Consider the following 13,326-nt stretch of genomic DNA (forward strand, 5'->3'; position numbering starts at 1 on the left):
CAGAGTGCCTCATATGAAGGTCCCCATTCTCTCTTGCATCTTCCCACAAAAGATGCTGGCAGCTGATGTCCTTCAAAGACTTTGTCCAGGAATCCCAGAAACCCCCAAATCTTTGCAAATTTCAGACAGTGATTTGCACCCTTACAATAACCCTCCCTGCTCTCCACCATCACTTCATAGCAGCAGGGCACTCACAAAAATCACAATGCTAGTGACTCCCAGGGCTCTTCTGCAGGGAGCGAAGAAAGGAAGGAATAGGGTGCCATAGCAAACACAAAAACTGTACATGTCTGGCAGTATAAATATACATACTTACATTGCAAAATCCGAGGAGATGTGGTTCCAGCTGTTCAAGGGCGAAAGACAGTGAGAATCCACTAACAATCACCTTTCTTGGGCTTCAGTGCTGTCTGATACCATCAGGGAAATAGGAGAGATAAACTGGTTGGTGGACTAAATAAAACTGCTTCTGGAGTTTTTTGTCAAAGAGCACATAGAGAAATCAAAACCCCTAAGGATCGATACCCCCACACCCTTAATTAGCACTGCACACAGATACCTACAGAATCCTCACGCATGTAGGACAAAATCAGGAAATGCAAGAATGTTGAATTCCTTGCTATATGCTAAAAAGAAAAAAAATTCTTGCAAGCGTTTCACAGGTCTATGGCAATTTTTTTTTTCAGTAACTTTTTTCAGTTTTTTTTTTTTAGAAACTTTCTTTTCCTGTTTTTTTTCCTATTTGCTTTTTTCTGAAATTCACTGAGAACACGCATTTTAGTTGCTGCAACATAACAGCGTAAAAATGTTTGTTAAAGTACAAATTGGAAGCAATTGTCCTACTAATGAAAATAAAAAGCAGAATTACTTCTGGAGACTTCATCTACAGCCCACAGCACAGTAGGACTAATGATTTCTGAGAATTCATTAAGTATTTGTGTCATTGTAAACATGCTGTAAGTGCCACACACATATGTTTATTACTCTACTGAATCAATGTCGATTTTATCAGCTTACCTTTGACATCAGCATTTCATAAATTTCTTAGTCATTTCCCCATGATGACCTCACCAAACACGTTCTAAAGCACACATTTCAATGCTTCCCCTCCTTTCCATTGTGCAGCCGTGCTCCTAAAATATTACTCTTTTTCCTTCCCTGGTCTCCCCTTTCCTCCCCATTCCTTTTTCTTCTCACCCCATGTGCTAAAATTCTGGATTAGCTGTGTTTATCAGCTTACCTCATAAAATATATATCTTCATAATCAAGGGAAAGGATAAGAAAAATGCACAAAATCTGTTTTTAGAAGATGGGTCTTAATTCTACAAACTTTGGAGGGGGTTATTTCTCCTTCCCTCTCCTCTCCCTTATTTTTTTCTCTCCCCCCGCCCAGGTCCTGAGTTGCGCTCCCTTCAATCTTGTCAGCTGTAAAATGGGTCTCTTTTTAACCTATAATGGATCAGTGAGATTAAAGGTGAAGTCATGAATTAGTAGCAGTGACAGCCCAGCACGATGGCCCTGGCAGCAGGGGGTCTCCCTTTGTGCTCGTCCACTCTGACCCCCCGTGCCACTCTCCGCCTGTGGGAACCGGACAAGAAGAATGTCGGGGTGGGGCTGGGGGCCGCCAGCCCCAGCCCCTGCGCCCGGCCAGCGCCCCCAACACATTCTTTCCCTGGAAATATTCTGACATCACCCCATCATACCTCCTTGCTGGCTCCTTCGTTAACTCCTTTATGCCTTGCTGCCAAGAGACAATGGATCCTGCTTCAGGGTGGATGAGGAGGAGGAGGAGGGGCAGGGGGCATCTTTCCCGAGACAACGTTTTGAGAGGCTGCAGACCTAATGCAAGCAAGGCTTTTAAGTTTGGGATGTGGGTGAATTTTCTAAGCGTTGGGTTGTGTGGCTTGAGGTGCTATTGCCAAGGACCAAAAAGTAAGAGTGAAGTTCATCCAAGACACAGAAAGACTTATTTGGGTCTTTAAATCCGAATTTCTAAAGCAAACCCAAAGGCCATCCCTACCACAAATGCAGCTTGTTCAGTGTCTACCTTTTCCCCTAGGAAATGTCAAAAGCACCCATCAAAACCACTGCAAATGTATGATGCATTTCCAGTCTCTTCCATTACAGGCTATGGTAAGGAAACATCAGAGAGAAACACAATAACAAGAGCTTCCTCTTGAGAATTCCTCTTTTGGTGAATGAATACCTGGGAGCAGAGAGAAATCAACAGAGCTATGTCTTTCTTCAAATATGAGATAGGCTGATCTTCCTGTTCTTGTACTCTGGGGTATATTTTATCCTTACTGAAATCTAAATGCATTGTGGTTGCATTTAGGATTATCTTTTAGGATTAGCAGGTTTTTTATGATTCTTCCAGATTAATGAACTTGTTATATAATTATAACAGGATTTCTTATCCCAGCTAATTTGGGGTTTTGGTGAAGAAAGATTCACATTTCTGAACATGCATTTCTGACACTTTTAAAGCAATCCTATTGCACCTTTCACCAGAACTATCCCAGCTCATATCACTTCTCTGGGGGATATAACAGGTGAGCAGGACCTAGCCAGAAAGGATTGCCCGGAAAATTTAAAGAGGGTCTTCCGTAGAAAACCATAAAAGGATCACTAGAAGCAATTTTGCTGGATGAGAACATGTTTCATTCCAGTGATACCATAAAGTCTGGTGAGTATTTACTATCTCTGTGACTTGAAGCTCTCCACAGGAGGGGCCTCCACATACCCCTGCCAGAATCAGGTAGGATTTGGGCCCCTTGAAAAAACAGGGGGCCTAAATTCAAAATTGTAAGTCCTGTTTAGAGGCTGTCTAGCCCTGAGGATACAGTAGTTTTTTGTGGGATTGTCCCATTTTTCTCTAAAAGATGACAGCCACTTGCTTCTTCTGCCCTAAGAGGAGTAGTTTGGCAAATAGCTTCTCTTTCAATTTGCTTTGCAGATACTCCTGGGGTTCACATGGGAGAAGTCTTGATCCCATCTTGACGTAGAGGGTAAGGGAAGCAAAGTCTGTGTTACAACCAACTGTTTTCTCATATGACCGCATTTTGTCATCCACTAAGGATGTGGGAATATCTCCCATGAAAATGGCACAAAGAAATTACTGAATGGCCCAGATGAACACAGGGAATGGACAGGGCAGACATCATGAGCCTCTTTGTCTCTTGATCAGTGTATGCTCTTGCAACCTGTGTCTGACTGTAAGGCTCATCCCAGTCTGACTTCATCCCGTTTAGCCCCAGCCACACCGCAGGACAAGTGTGCACATAGCCATTGCTGAGGGAAAGCAGCAGCTCATGGGGCTTCAGGAGAAGCAGTCCTGTCCAGGCCTACAGCAGCAGTAGAAGGCACTGGCTAGAAGCAGTCCATGAGGTGTGCAGATGGCATGGTCTGAAACAGGTTTTTGAGTCGATGAGCTGACAGCATTTCCGCACCAGTTCATGTCACTGTGTGGTTCCCAGTTATCGTTTCTGCAGGTCTGCTGGACCTTTTTTCCAGAAAAGGCTCCATCCCTGCTTGGCATCTACTAGGCTGCAATCCATAATGCTACATTTTGAAGACAAAAAGGAGAGCGCATTGGAGTTGTACCTAACTGGCAAGGGAAGTCTGCGTGATGTGCATTGCAAAGTGTCACTTGACAACATGGCATGTGAGTAGTAGACCAGGACACAATGAGTCCCAGACCAAATGAGATTCTTATAAGTTGATATTGAAATTCCCTTCCACGTAATGCCTTCCAAGCCCAGACCATTTTGGGAGAGGAGTTCATATTGCAACCAGCAAAGGGCTTAGCAGGCTGAGCAAGCTGCTTATCTGGTGTGTAAGATGCCCTTTTACACATGGGGTAGATTGGGATCCCTGTAAAATTCTGCATCAGTATCTGTCCAGTATCTGCAATGTTCTTCTATTTCCCTAGGAAATGGGGGATTTAGGTGCAATCTTTCCTCTGTCTGAGAGAAATTAATCTCAGATCTCACTCTTCCTGAAGGGGAGCCCAAGCTCTCTGTAGTTGTATGTCCTCAGCAGGAAAGGTGCTGACAAGGCTGATTTTACCCTTCAGATCTTTCCTTGAAACATGAGTAGATTCCAAGCTACAAGGTCATAGAATCATCCCAGAAAAGGGAGGGACCAGAGCTTCCTAAATCCTGGGCAAATGTACTTGACAGTAGACATTTAAAAAGGATTACAAAAACCACTGGCTGCGTCCAACAGTTAGAGTTGCATGCTATTTATTTTCTTTGGAAGAAGTGTTTTAGCCTACCATGATGAGGGAGGTGAACAAGCATGTGCACACAGGCAGGCAAGGCTGGCCCTTTGCAGTTCAGGAGCTGGTTCCTTGGGGAGCACCTTACTCCGATCTCCCTGCTGGTTACAGTAGCAGTGCAAGCTGTTTTGGGGATGAAGGGGCATGACATACAGAACAGAACCTTGCTATGAGGAGGAGTGAGGGGTGGGAAGGAGTTTCCCATAGCATTTACTTTTTCCCCTTAAAGGCTTCAAAGATCTTTCCTGGAATTTGGTCCTTACCTCACTCAAACACAAAGAGGAAGAGTGGCTTTAAACTTACGGAGTGGTGGTGTTGCCACAGCTCATGATTTGGTCAGGTGTATAGTATTTCTTCTGAAAGCTTGGGATCTTGGGTTCAGATGACTCAGTGGGACTCTCAACATTAAGGAAACAAAAAATGGAGTGTCTTCAGGATCTGGACAACAGCTTGGAGACAACCACATTTCTAATGTTAATATCAGACAGCAGACAACAGTTAAAAGTCAATGTCAGAAAGTGCTTAAAAGTACTGTTGATTAAAAGGCATTTTTTTGCTTTGTTTTCAGATTTTAGATCCCTTCTCATGTTCTGTGGCCCTTGACTCATATCTGCTGCATGTCAGAGCTTGGCAATCCTCTGACTTCACCACAGCCAGGAACATTTTATGAGTCTTCCCCTTTGGAGTTGTGGGTGCGTCTCTTCAGAGCTGGGGAAGGCTGGGGCAGGGGTGGAAGTCTTCTGCCGGCAGCTATGGGAGGGTCAAGGAGGCAATCACTTCCCACAGTCACAGAGGCATCAGACACCTGTGTATCTGCCTTGGACAGATATTTCCTGCCCCCCAGCCCTAGAGTTCTGTATGTTCCTCCACAGCCCAGACCCAGGAGCCAAGCAGTGCTGGGGATAACTCAAGTCTCCTTGGTGGCTCATTAGTAGCTGAAGAGGGGACTCAGGGGAAAACATTTCTGTGTGAAACTCCTGAAGGGCTGCAGCCTCCCTAATTGATGGTGTCAAACCTACAAGAGTGCATGTGCCAAGGCTAGCACAGAGACTTGGTGTGCTGTTGTGCCCCCTCCCTCAAGCCTCCCTGTACAGCTTCTCCATCTCTACTCTGTTGTCACTGGAGACCGTGGCTGCGAGCACACCCAAGAGACCGTCTTTCTTCTTTGCTTGGGCCTTAGCAGTTTATAGCAACTAGTGAACATGAGGATGGAGAGCTTTTGCTGAGCACTGCCTGGAAAACAAGAGCATACTCCCCCTTCTGTCGTCTTCCGTGCCTCTGGCCATGCAACCCAGCAGCAGCTCCTGCACATGCATAAAGTGCCACGAGCTTCCTCCATGTTTATTATTGCTATCTGCCTTCTCCAGCCAGCATGGAGGTGAGTTGTGCTGGGTGGCAGGACTGGTGCTCATCCAACTCCTCTGCAGGCTATCCCTTTCTTCTGTTGCACAAGAAGAAGGTGTGCATGTGCACACATTTATGTGCACACATGTGCATGTGTGTGTGCATGAGCAGAGTCTGACATTGCTTACTTGGCGCAGAGTAGGTCAAGGTAGGGGAAAGCATTGTTTAGTCCCTACATGCCCGCATGGGAGAGAGGGAGGTGTTCTCTGTGCTGGATGTGCAAGTGACATGAACTACTTTAATCTTCATTTTTGCCATTTCCTGCTCCCTGGAAAAAGAAGGAAAGTAAAGTCAGTCCTGAACCACTCACTTTGTGGTGTATCCTGCCTTAAACAGAGTTTATAGCAAAGCTACAGTTTAATAGCAGCCCCTTAATGAGTCACTCCAGTAGTTTCTTTCTGGAGGAAAAATGAGATTAAAAGTAATTTAAAATTATCAATGCTTCTCCAGTATTTCACTATCTGTCCAGTCCTTGACATTCAAGAAGAATCTAGCTCTGAAAAAAATCTATTTGCTAAAAATATTGCAAGCCAAATTTTTAATTATTATGTGGATGCCCATTTCTCATACTACTCACTTAGAAAGTAACACAATGAAATGCTTCATTCCCCATTAGGAGCTGCTGAGAAAATGCTGGAGATACATTAAAACATCAAGCTTTCAGATGACTGCAACTTCTCTGAAATACTATTAAAGACAACCAAAAATGTCTCCATTAGAAATACAAAACCATTTTGTGACCAATCCTCTCCTCGAAAGCTTTATTATAGTTCTAAAGTCAATTCCTACTCTGTTTTTTTTTTTAGATACATACTAAACTGTATTGTGAGAAAAGTATAAAGAATTTTTATTTCCATTAGAATTTATTTTAATCACCTAAAAATCATTCTTATGGAAATGAGAAAGACAAAAAGATTCCCCAGGGACTGAGAAACTTCTCTGATTTGCATCATTAACACTGAAAAGAACTTGCCTGGAAATGGCCCCTTCACGTTTTCTTTTATTTACATTTCCAGACAAAAATAAAATTAATTTCAACAAGGTTTCTTCTAGATTCATATCCCACTTTGATTAGTCTAGCTATTCAAACATGAATATAGCTTTCTGTGCTTTGATGGACTGATTTAGTCTTTGTTATACTGGAATTATTGCCTTTTTTTTTTTTAGTTTTTTACCCCATTTGTAAAGGGCTTGCAACATGGGGACTCTCAGAGATCAGTGATTGTATTAGCATTCATAATTAACACCAGTAGTTGTTAAGACACTTTTTGAACAATTACCATTTGTGGCGCAGAATGAGAGAAAAGTGACATTCATTTAACTAAACTCTGCAGTTTTTGTTTAACAAGCCTGTCCAAGCATAAGCAAAATGAAAAAACAGAGAACACTAAATATGTATTCTAATGCAGACAAATTTCTATGATAAAGTAGTTCTTTCAAGGCTCAAATCAAAATTTTAAACAGTTTACCTTCTTTGTGTCTTCTGAAGAGTTTTACGTAACAAACTTTCAGTGTCATCACTAATAGCAGTTCATGCCAAGGATTACTTTCTTAAAACTGCTACTCAAGCCTTGTGATTTGCAGTACACTTCTTATTACAGGATACATTATGCAGAAACCCTCTGCTATGTGATGGGACATGGCAACCCTGCTGTGAGAATGCCTATCAGCGCTTCTTTTAAGGCCCTTTCTCAATTGTCAGCAAAGTATTTTTTAAGGTTAAAAGGTGTAAAATTATTCTGAAATGCTTTTCTGACCTGTCGCCTATCACTGCAAAAAGCTATAGTTCTTTTTTTTTCTAAAATTGTATTTTTTAAATGTGATAATATTATAAGAATAAAGCTAGTAAGAGAAATATATTTTTCTATGCTTTTCATGATATTTTTTGTAATTTTTTCAGTACTGATATGCATTAAGATTGTAGTTCCCTTTTTATTTCTGATTTTCTTCATTATGATTCTTCCTTTCCTGTGAGTCAGTTACAATGTGCAATTAATGAGAAACCAGCAATTTTTAAAAAAAATCTTTTCATTTATATTTTTGTGGATTGTTCAAATGAATTCCTGAATCATATTCTCTAATGTAAAAGTCAAATGCAATAGGGTCATGAAACATAATCTCATTATACTGGTACATAAAGCTCACAAGATCTGTCATTCTTCAAGTGCTACCTGTACTTTGATTGAAACAACATTGAATATCAGCAGGAAAACTAGAAGAAGGTTTCTATTCTTCAGACTGGTGGCTGGCTTTTATGGATTTGCAAGCTGCTTAACTCTAGATTTCCCAGGCTACATGCATGATTCAAGGTCAGTGATCCTATAGTTTTAAATCCTATGCACAAGAGGTTACCATCTCCCATTGTTTGTAGCTTAGGATTTCCAGGGGCAGCTAACAGTTTATGTGCTGGTAAAACGCTGGAAGGTATCTGAAATCACTTTTACACTAAGTTTCATGGACTGTTCTATGACACAGTCTTACCAACCTATACGGGAGAACATGGCCTTGTAGTAAAGAGGCATCAGATATTAAGGGCCTAATTATTTGTCCCATCTGACATGTGATACAGGCACACAACAATGTGAGGTGCAGCTGAAGCTAATAAATGGAATACAAACAGGTATCCTTTTGTATTGTGTGCAGTTCTGGTGTTCTCAACATAAAAAGGACATGGAACTGTTGGAACAAGTCCAGAGAAGGGCCACGAGGATGATCAGGGGACTGGAGCACCTCCTGAGGAAGTTGGGGCTGTTCAGCCTGGAGAAGAGAAGGCTGCGTGGAGACCTCATAGCAGCCTTCCAGTATCTGAAGGGGGCCTATAGGGATGCTGGGGAGGGACTCTTCATTAGGGACTGGAGTGACAGGACAAGGGGTAACGGGTTCAAACTTAAAAAGGAGAAGTTTAGGTTGGATCTAAGGAGGAAATTCTTTCCTGTTAGGGCGGTGAGGCACTGGAATGGGTTGCCCAGGGAGGTTGTGAATGCTCCATCCCTGGCAGTGTTCAAGGCCAGGTTGGACAGAGCCTTGGGTGACATGGTTTAGTGTGAGGTGTCCCTGCCCATGGCAGGGGGGTGTGGAACTAGATGATCTTAAGGTCCTTTCCAACCCTAACTATTCTATGATTCTATTCTATGATTCCTCTTTCCTCTAGGACAGGAAAACAGATGCTGTGCCAGCTTTACGCTTTGAGCTGTGTGGCCTGTACCAGAACACGAAGGTGATCATGTCTAAGACTATGTCATGGCTATAAGAAATTACAAAAGCAATAAGAAGGCATCATGATGTTGCACTCCATATTGTACTTACAAGGATTTGAATCAGTCCTCTCCAACATGAATCACCATCTACCTTTCCTGCCACCCTACCTATCATTCAGGGCTCCAGTAAGCTTTTGTTCCTGCATCCTTCAGTGGTGTCAATGATGAGGATCGGAGCTCTCCACACACAGGTGTGCAAGCTGAACAAGTACCGTATACTCTACTGCTATTAGAAAATGAGAGAAGATTGCACAATTTACTTCACGTTGATTTTATCACTTCCTCTTTATTAACTAACTGTATCTCATCAGCATAAAATTTTGTCTTAACCTGCTTATTAGTACGTTGGTGCTCAAACAGGACAGGGTGGCCATTCATGCACATATAAACAAATGGACCACGTGTTTTTGGCATAGCCAAGTGTAGACTGGGAGGAATGCACTGCTCCCTGAGAAGCACCCTCTGGGAGCATGTACTTCAAGAGGCATGGCCTGGCTTAGCATCCCTTCTCCCCTAGGTCCTGTGCAGGATAGGAGTAGGATTTAGCTTCACACAGCTCCTAGGTGGTAGGAGCAAGTGTTTAGGCCCTTAACATGAGGACAGAAAGAACATTCAAGGAGCTTGTCAAGTGAAACCCATCTTTGCCTCTTTAGACATTGTGTCCTTGGGAGAAGGCCATTTCATGTTCACCCTGTGCATTTCAAGGAAAGTCCAGAATCCCAAGCACATTCCAGATATGAAGAAATCAGTTTACTGCCTTAACATATAAACTAACCCCCTCAAATATTGGTCCTGCAAAAACTTTGTTTATGGGTTTAACTGTATGTGAGTAGTCCCTCGCTTCCACTTGAATGTTTGCTTATATGTATACATAAAGTGCGTGAATAGTTACTGCCTTAGCTTAGTTGTAACACACAGAGGTTACAAAGTCACTTAGAAAGCATAAGGAAAAAATGGAATGGTCAAGTGTTGCTAGCTAGTTCTCTGGGACCAAACTAAAATGCTTGTTAAAATCACTTGAAACTTGCTCGTCTGTCTTCACAGGGATCTCAAAAGCAGTAAGACTCATCTGGTTGAACATTTAAAAGTTATCAGCCTAGAGCTAAAATTAGGATTTCTTTTTCATCTTGAAAAGAAATGTGCATATCCAGAAGCACTTCAGCTCACACTGAGGTAGGTATCAAAGATTGTGATCTTTTATTCCTGGTGAGAAGAAACAAGTCATAAGACTAGGATTTGGGAAATACTTGTAAGAAGCTGCTACCATTCTTCTGAAGTTCCACACTCAGTTCTTTCTGCCTTCAGTCTCCAACTGTGACTTCTGGATAAGTGAGGAATAAAAGGCAAGGTTATTTTCTTCTTGTCATTTTAACACTGTCTTCATACACCTTTCTACGTAATCATTTCCATGAAATTACCACAATGGAGGTGGGGCATAAGAAACCTAGGAGGAGGAATTCTCATGACACAGAGGATTTTGTGTTTTACACTGTTTCAGAGGCATGAGCCAAATATCTGCAAAAGAGTGTCACTATGTATACTAGGGACCATCTTGAAAATTCTCCTTTTTCAAGGCACTCACTGAAGTCAATGGATGGCTTTTGCAGGAAGTCTGTATTGTAGGCATTTTTGGGAAGTGGTACTCCACACTATGGGAAGATTAGGAGAGTCTGTGTTCGCCCATGAAACCCAGAACATGACCATGGCCTTAATCCCAAATAAACAGAAATCCTGTTAATTAAATCCTACTGTTAATTGCAATGCCACAGGATATGGCATTTGATTTTTTAAAGTTAATATCAAGGCTATAAGTTGCCCCTAGGCCAGGATTGTCACCTACACATACAAGAGACAGTTCACAGCCCTGCAAACCAGCAGCATGAGGGCAAGGCTGTTCTTCAAAGGTACAGCTGCAGCACATAAACGAGTTGTGTCAGGTTCCCTCATGAACAGTCATGAATACCTGCCAGGGAGCATGGCCCTCCTGCTCAGTATCTGCCAAGGATGCTGAGGAGTTTTGCAGATTCAGCAGGATCCTTTGCTTGCACAGCTTTCACTATTTGCTGTGTCCAGTCTAACTGGAGCACTGAGTACCTGAGCTACCGCCTTGCCCAATGAAGACAGAGCAGCTCCAGTTCCAGGTAGCATTTTCCAAAGCAGGGCTTTGGTAGGGAAGAAGTGACATGTCTCTAAGCATTAGAAGAGGCAGGCAGGTGTGAGGAAAAGAAAGAAAGTCACATTCATTAACAATGTGTCCAAGATGGACATATACAACTATTGTTTTTAATTTACAGGTGCAAATTAAATAAATGGCCAAATTATGTAAGAAGTTAACAAGTCCATTATAATATCCAAACAATGAATTTCAGGAATTTAAAAATAGTGGTAATACTACAACAGTTCCAGACCTTTTTAATTTTCAGATTACATAATCTAAAAATATCACATTTTTTTCCTTAATAAAATACTTTTTATTTCAATGCAACATTTCTCATACACACTCAGTACGAATACATTGTTTTCATTTCTTGCACAAGACTGTAGATTTTTCTAAGCAAGCACTGTACAACATGAAATAAATACCCCATTTTTCTGTGCCTTTTCTTCCTTTTGTTCCTCAGGTTTTCCTTTTCCATGGATTTTCATACTTTTCAAAAGAAACCCATATTGCTGGAAATCTAATCTTTTTTTTTTTTGCATACTGCACTAGCAAGTCACTAAAACAAACAAACAAACAAAAAAGCAGCAACTTTGTCATCATTGTTCTGACAAACTTGAACCAAAACAGAGGGCAAATGGCACAAATGTTTTATCCTGCTTTTAACACCTCAGTGGATTTCCATAAACATACATATGCATGTAAAATGTATAGATATACTTCTAAAATACAAAGAAATCAGATGAGGTAATAGCACCCCCTTCTGAGAGTTAGGACCAAAGCTTATACCCTCTCTTTAAAGCAAATCTGGACACTTCTTATCATGGTGCTACACACAGCTTTTCGATACGCAGTTCTTTTGTCCTACTGTTCTAGAGAAACATACATACTATTTACTTGGTATTTATCTGCTCCTCCCCCTGTCATGCAAGAACTGCTCGGTTACAACACAGCAATCATAATTCAGAGCTAGGAAGTCCATGAAAAATTATTTTCTTCAGCTCACCTGTTCAATTATTCTATGTATAAAACAGTCCTTGAATTGTGTTTTTTTTTTTTGATCCAACAGAGGTCTGAGTTCAGCCTTTGCAGTCAGGATGGAGGAAGGCGTGAAGGGCCAATGTAGCTCATCAGGAATATCACCCCATTCTTCAGTGAATCCGTTTGCCTGGGGTAGAACTTCCTTTTCTCAAATGGGCACAGCTTCCTCTTCCTCATCCCCTCTACCTCCCGTAGGCTGCAGCTGGGGCAGGAAAGGACTGAGAGCCCATCTCCCCCTTGCAGCAGCAAGGGCTCAAGATGTAGTACATGTAGCAGCTAATGGAATTATGCCCAGAGCAATTCCAGTATCACAAGGGCTATGGAAATGCTCTTCATGAGACCCCCTTACCATGTACTTACACCAGCAAACATTGGCTTGTTTCCTGCCTTGATCTGACAAAAAGGTTGACTTACCTACCAAAAGAAGTGCATTTTCCACACTCTAAAGTAAAAAATAGACCAAGATGATTTCCTGTCCTGTCCATCCTTTCCCAACAGAAAGTTTTCTCTTGTGCAATTTATCACAGTGGGAACAAGAAGACGCTTCCCCCACTTGCTCAACGCAACATAGGCTCAGTTACACAGCATAGTATGGGCAGAGCTCTTGTAACTCAGCACAGAGCAGTCCTGTGAATGGCTCTGTTCCACCAGACAAGGCTTCAGTGGCATTGAGCTACTCAAGCAGCCTGCAGCTCACCAGTCCAAAGCCAAAATAAATCATACCAAATAACAGTAATCACACCACAGAACCCTAGAGAGTAACTGAGAAATATAGCCAGGGTCAAGAGTCAAAGGGAGAATATAACAGTGCTTCTGAAATTCCTGCTTCTCACTAAAAAATGATTTGTGGTATTTCTCAGCATCACGCTGGATAAATAGTAGTTTACATAGATGTTGCTGCAAAAAACTTGTGTAGGGTCTGCAACAAAGCAGCTAAGGAAAAAGCAGAAGGGTAGTTACTCTTTTTTTTGAGCTGCAAAAGAAAGAAATGTGTTTGATGAAAGGTGCTACACTCTAAGGAAAATAGTGAAGGAACTCTGCAACTTAAAGCACAGAAATCCACATGGCATTGAGCTATGTATAATTTACCATGACAAATCAGTGCTCCAGCAGAAAGAGTCACAGCATGAGAAGAAAAAAAATTAGCACAAGCTGAAGATAAGATAGACACCATTTTCTTCTTTCAG

The 13,326-nt window shown here is 41.9% G+C and overlaps 1 long non-coding RNA gene across 1 annotated transcript; it reads left to right on the plus strand.

Annotated features, from left to right (window-relative positions):
• The first annotated feature begins 1,845 nt into the window (after window positions 1–1,845).
• Window positions 1,846–4,793, plus strand: LOC130606238 (uncharacterized). The gene is made up of 3 exons (XR_008973923.1): window positions 1,846–2,287; window positions 2,553–2,686; window positions 4,509–4,793. It is a non-coding gene; the product is annotated as an uncharacterized LOC130606238 (long non-coding RNA).
• The last annotated feature ends 8,533 nt before the right edge of the window (window positions 4,794–13,326 follow it).

Source organism: Pezoporus wallicus, unplaced genomic scaffold (genome assembly GCF_028554395.1).
Source record: "Pezoporus wallicus isolate ANWC-B61680 ecotype Strahan unplaced genomic scaffold, APGP_CSIRO_Pwel_v1 contig_5785, whole genome shotgun sequence".
NCBI classification, from domain to species: Eukaryota; Metazoa; Chordata; class Aves; order Psittaciformes; family Psittacidae; genus Pezoporus; species Pezoporus wallicus.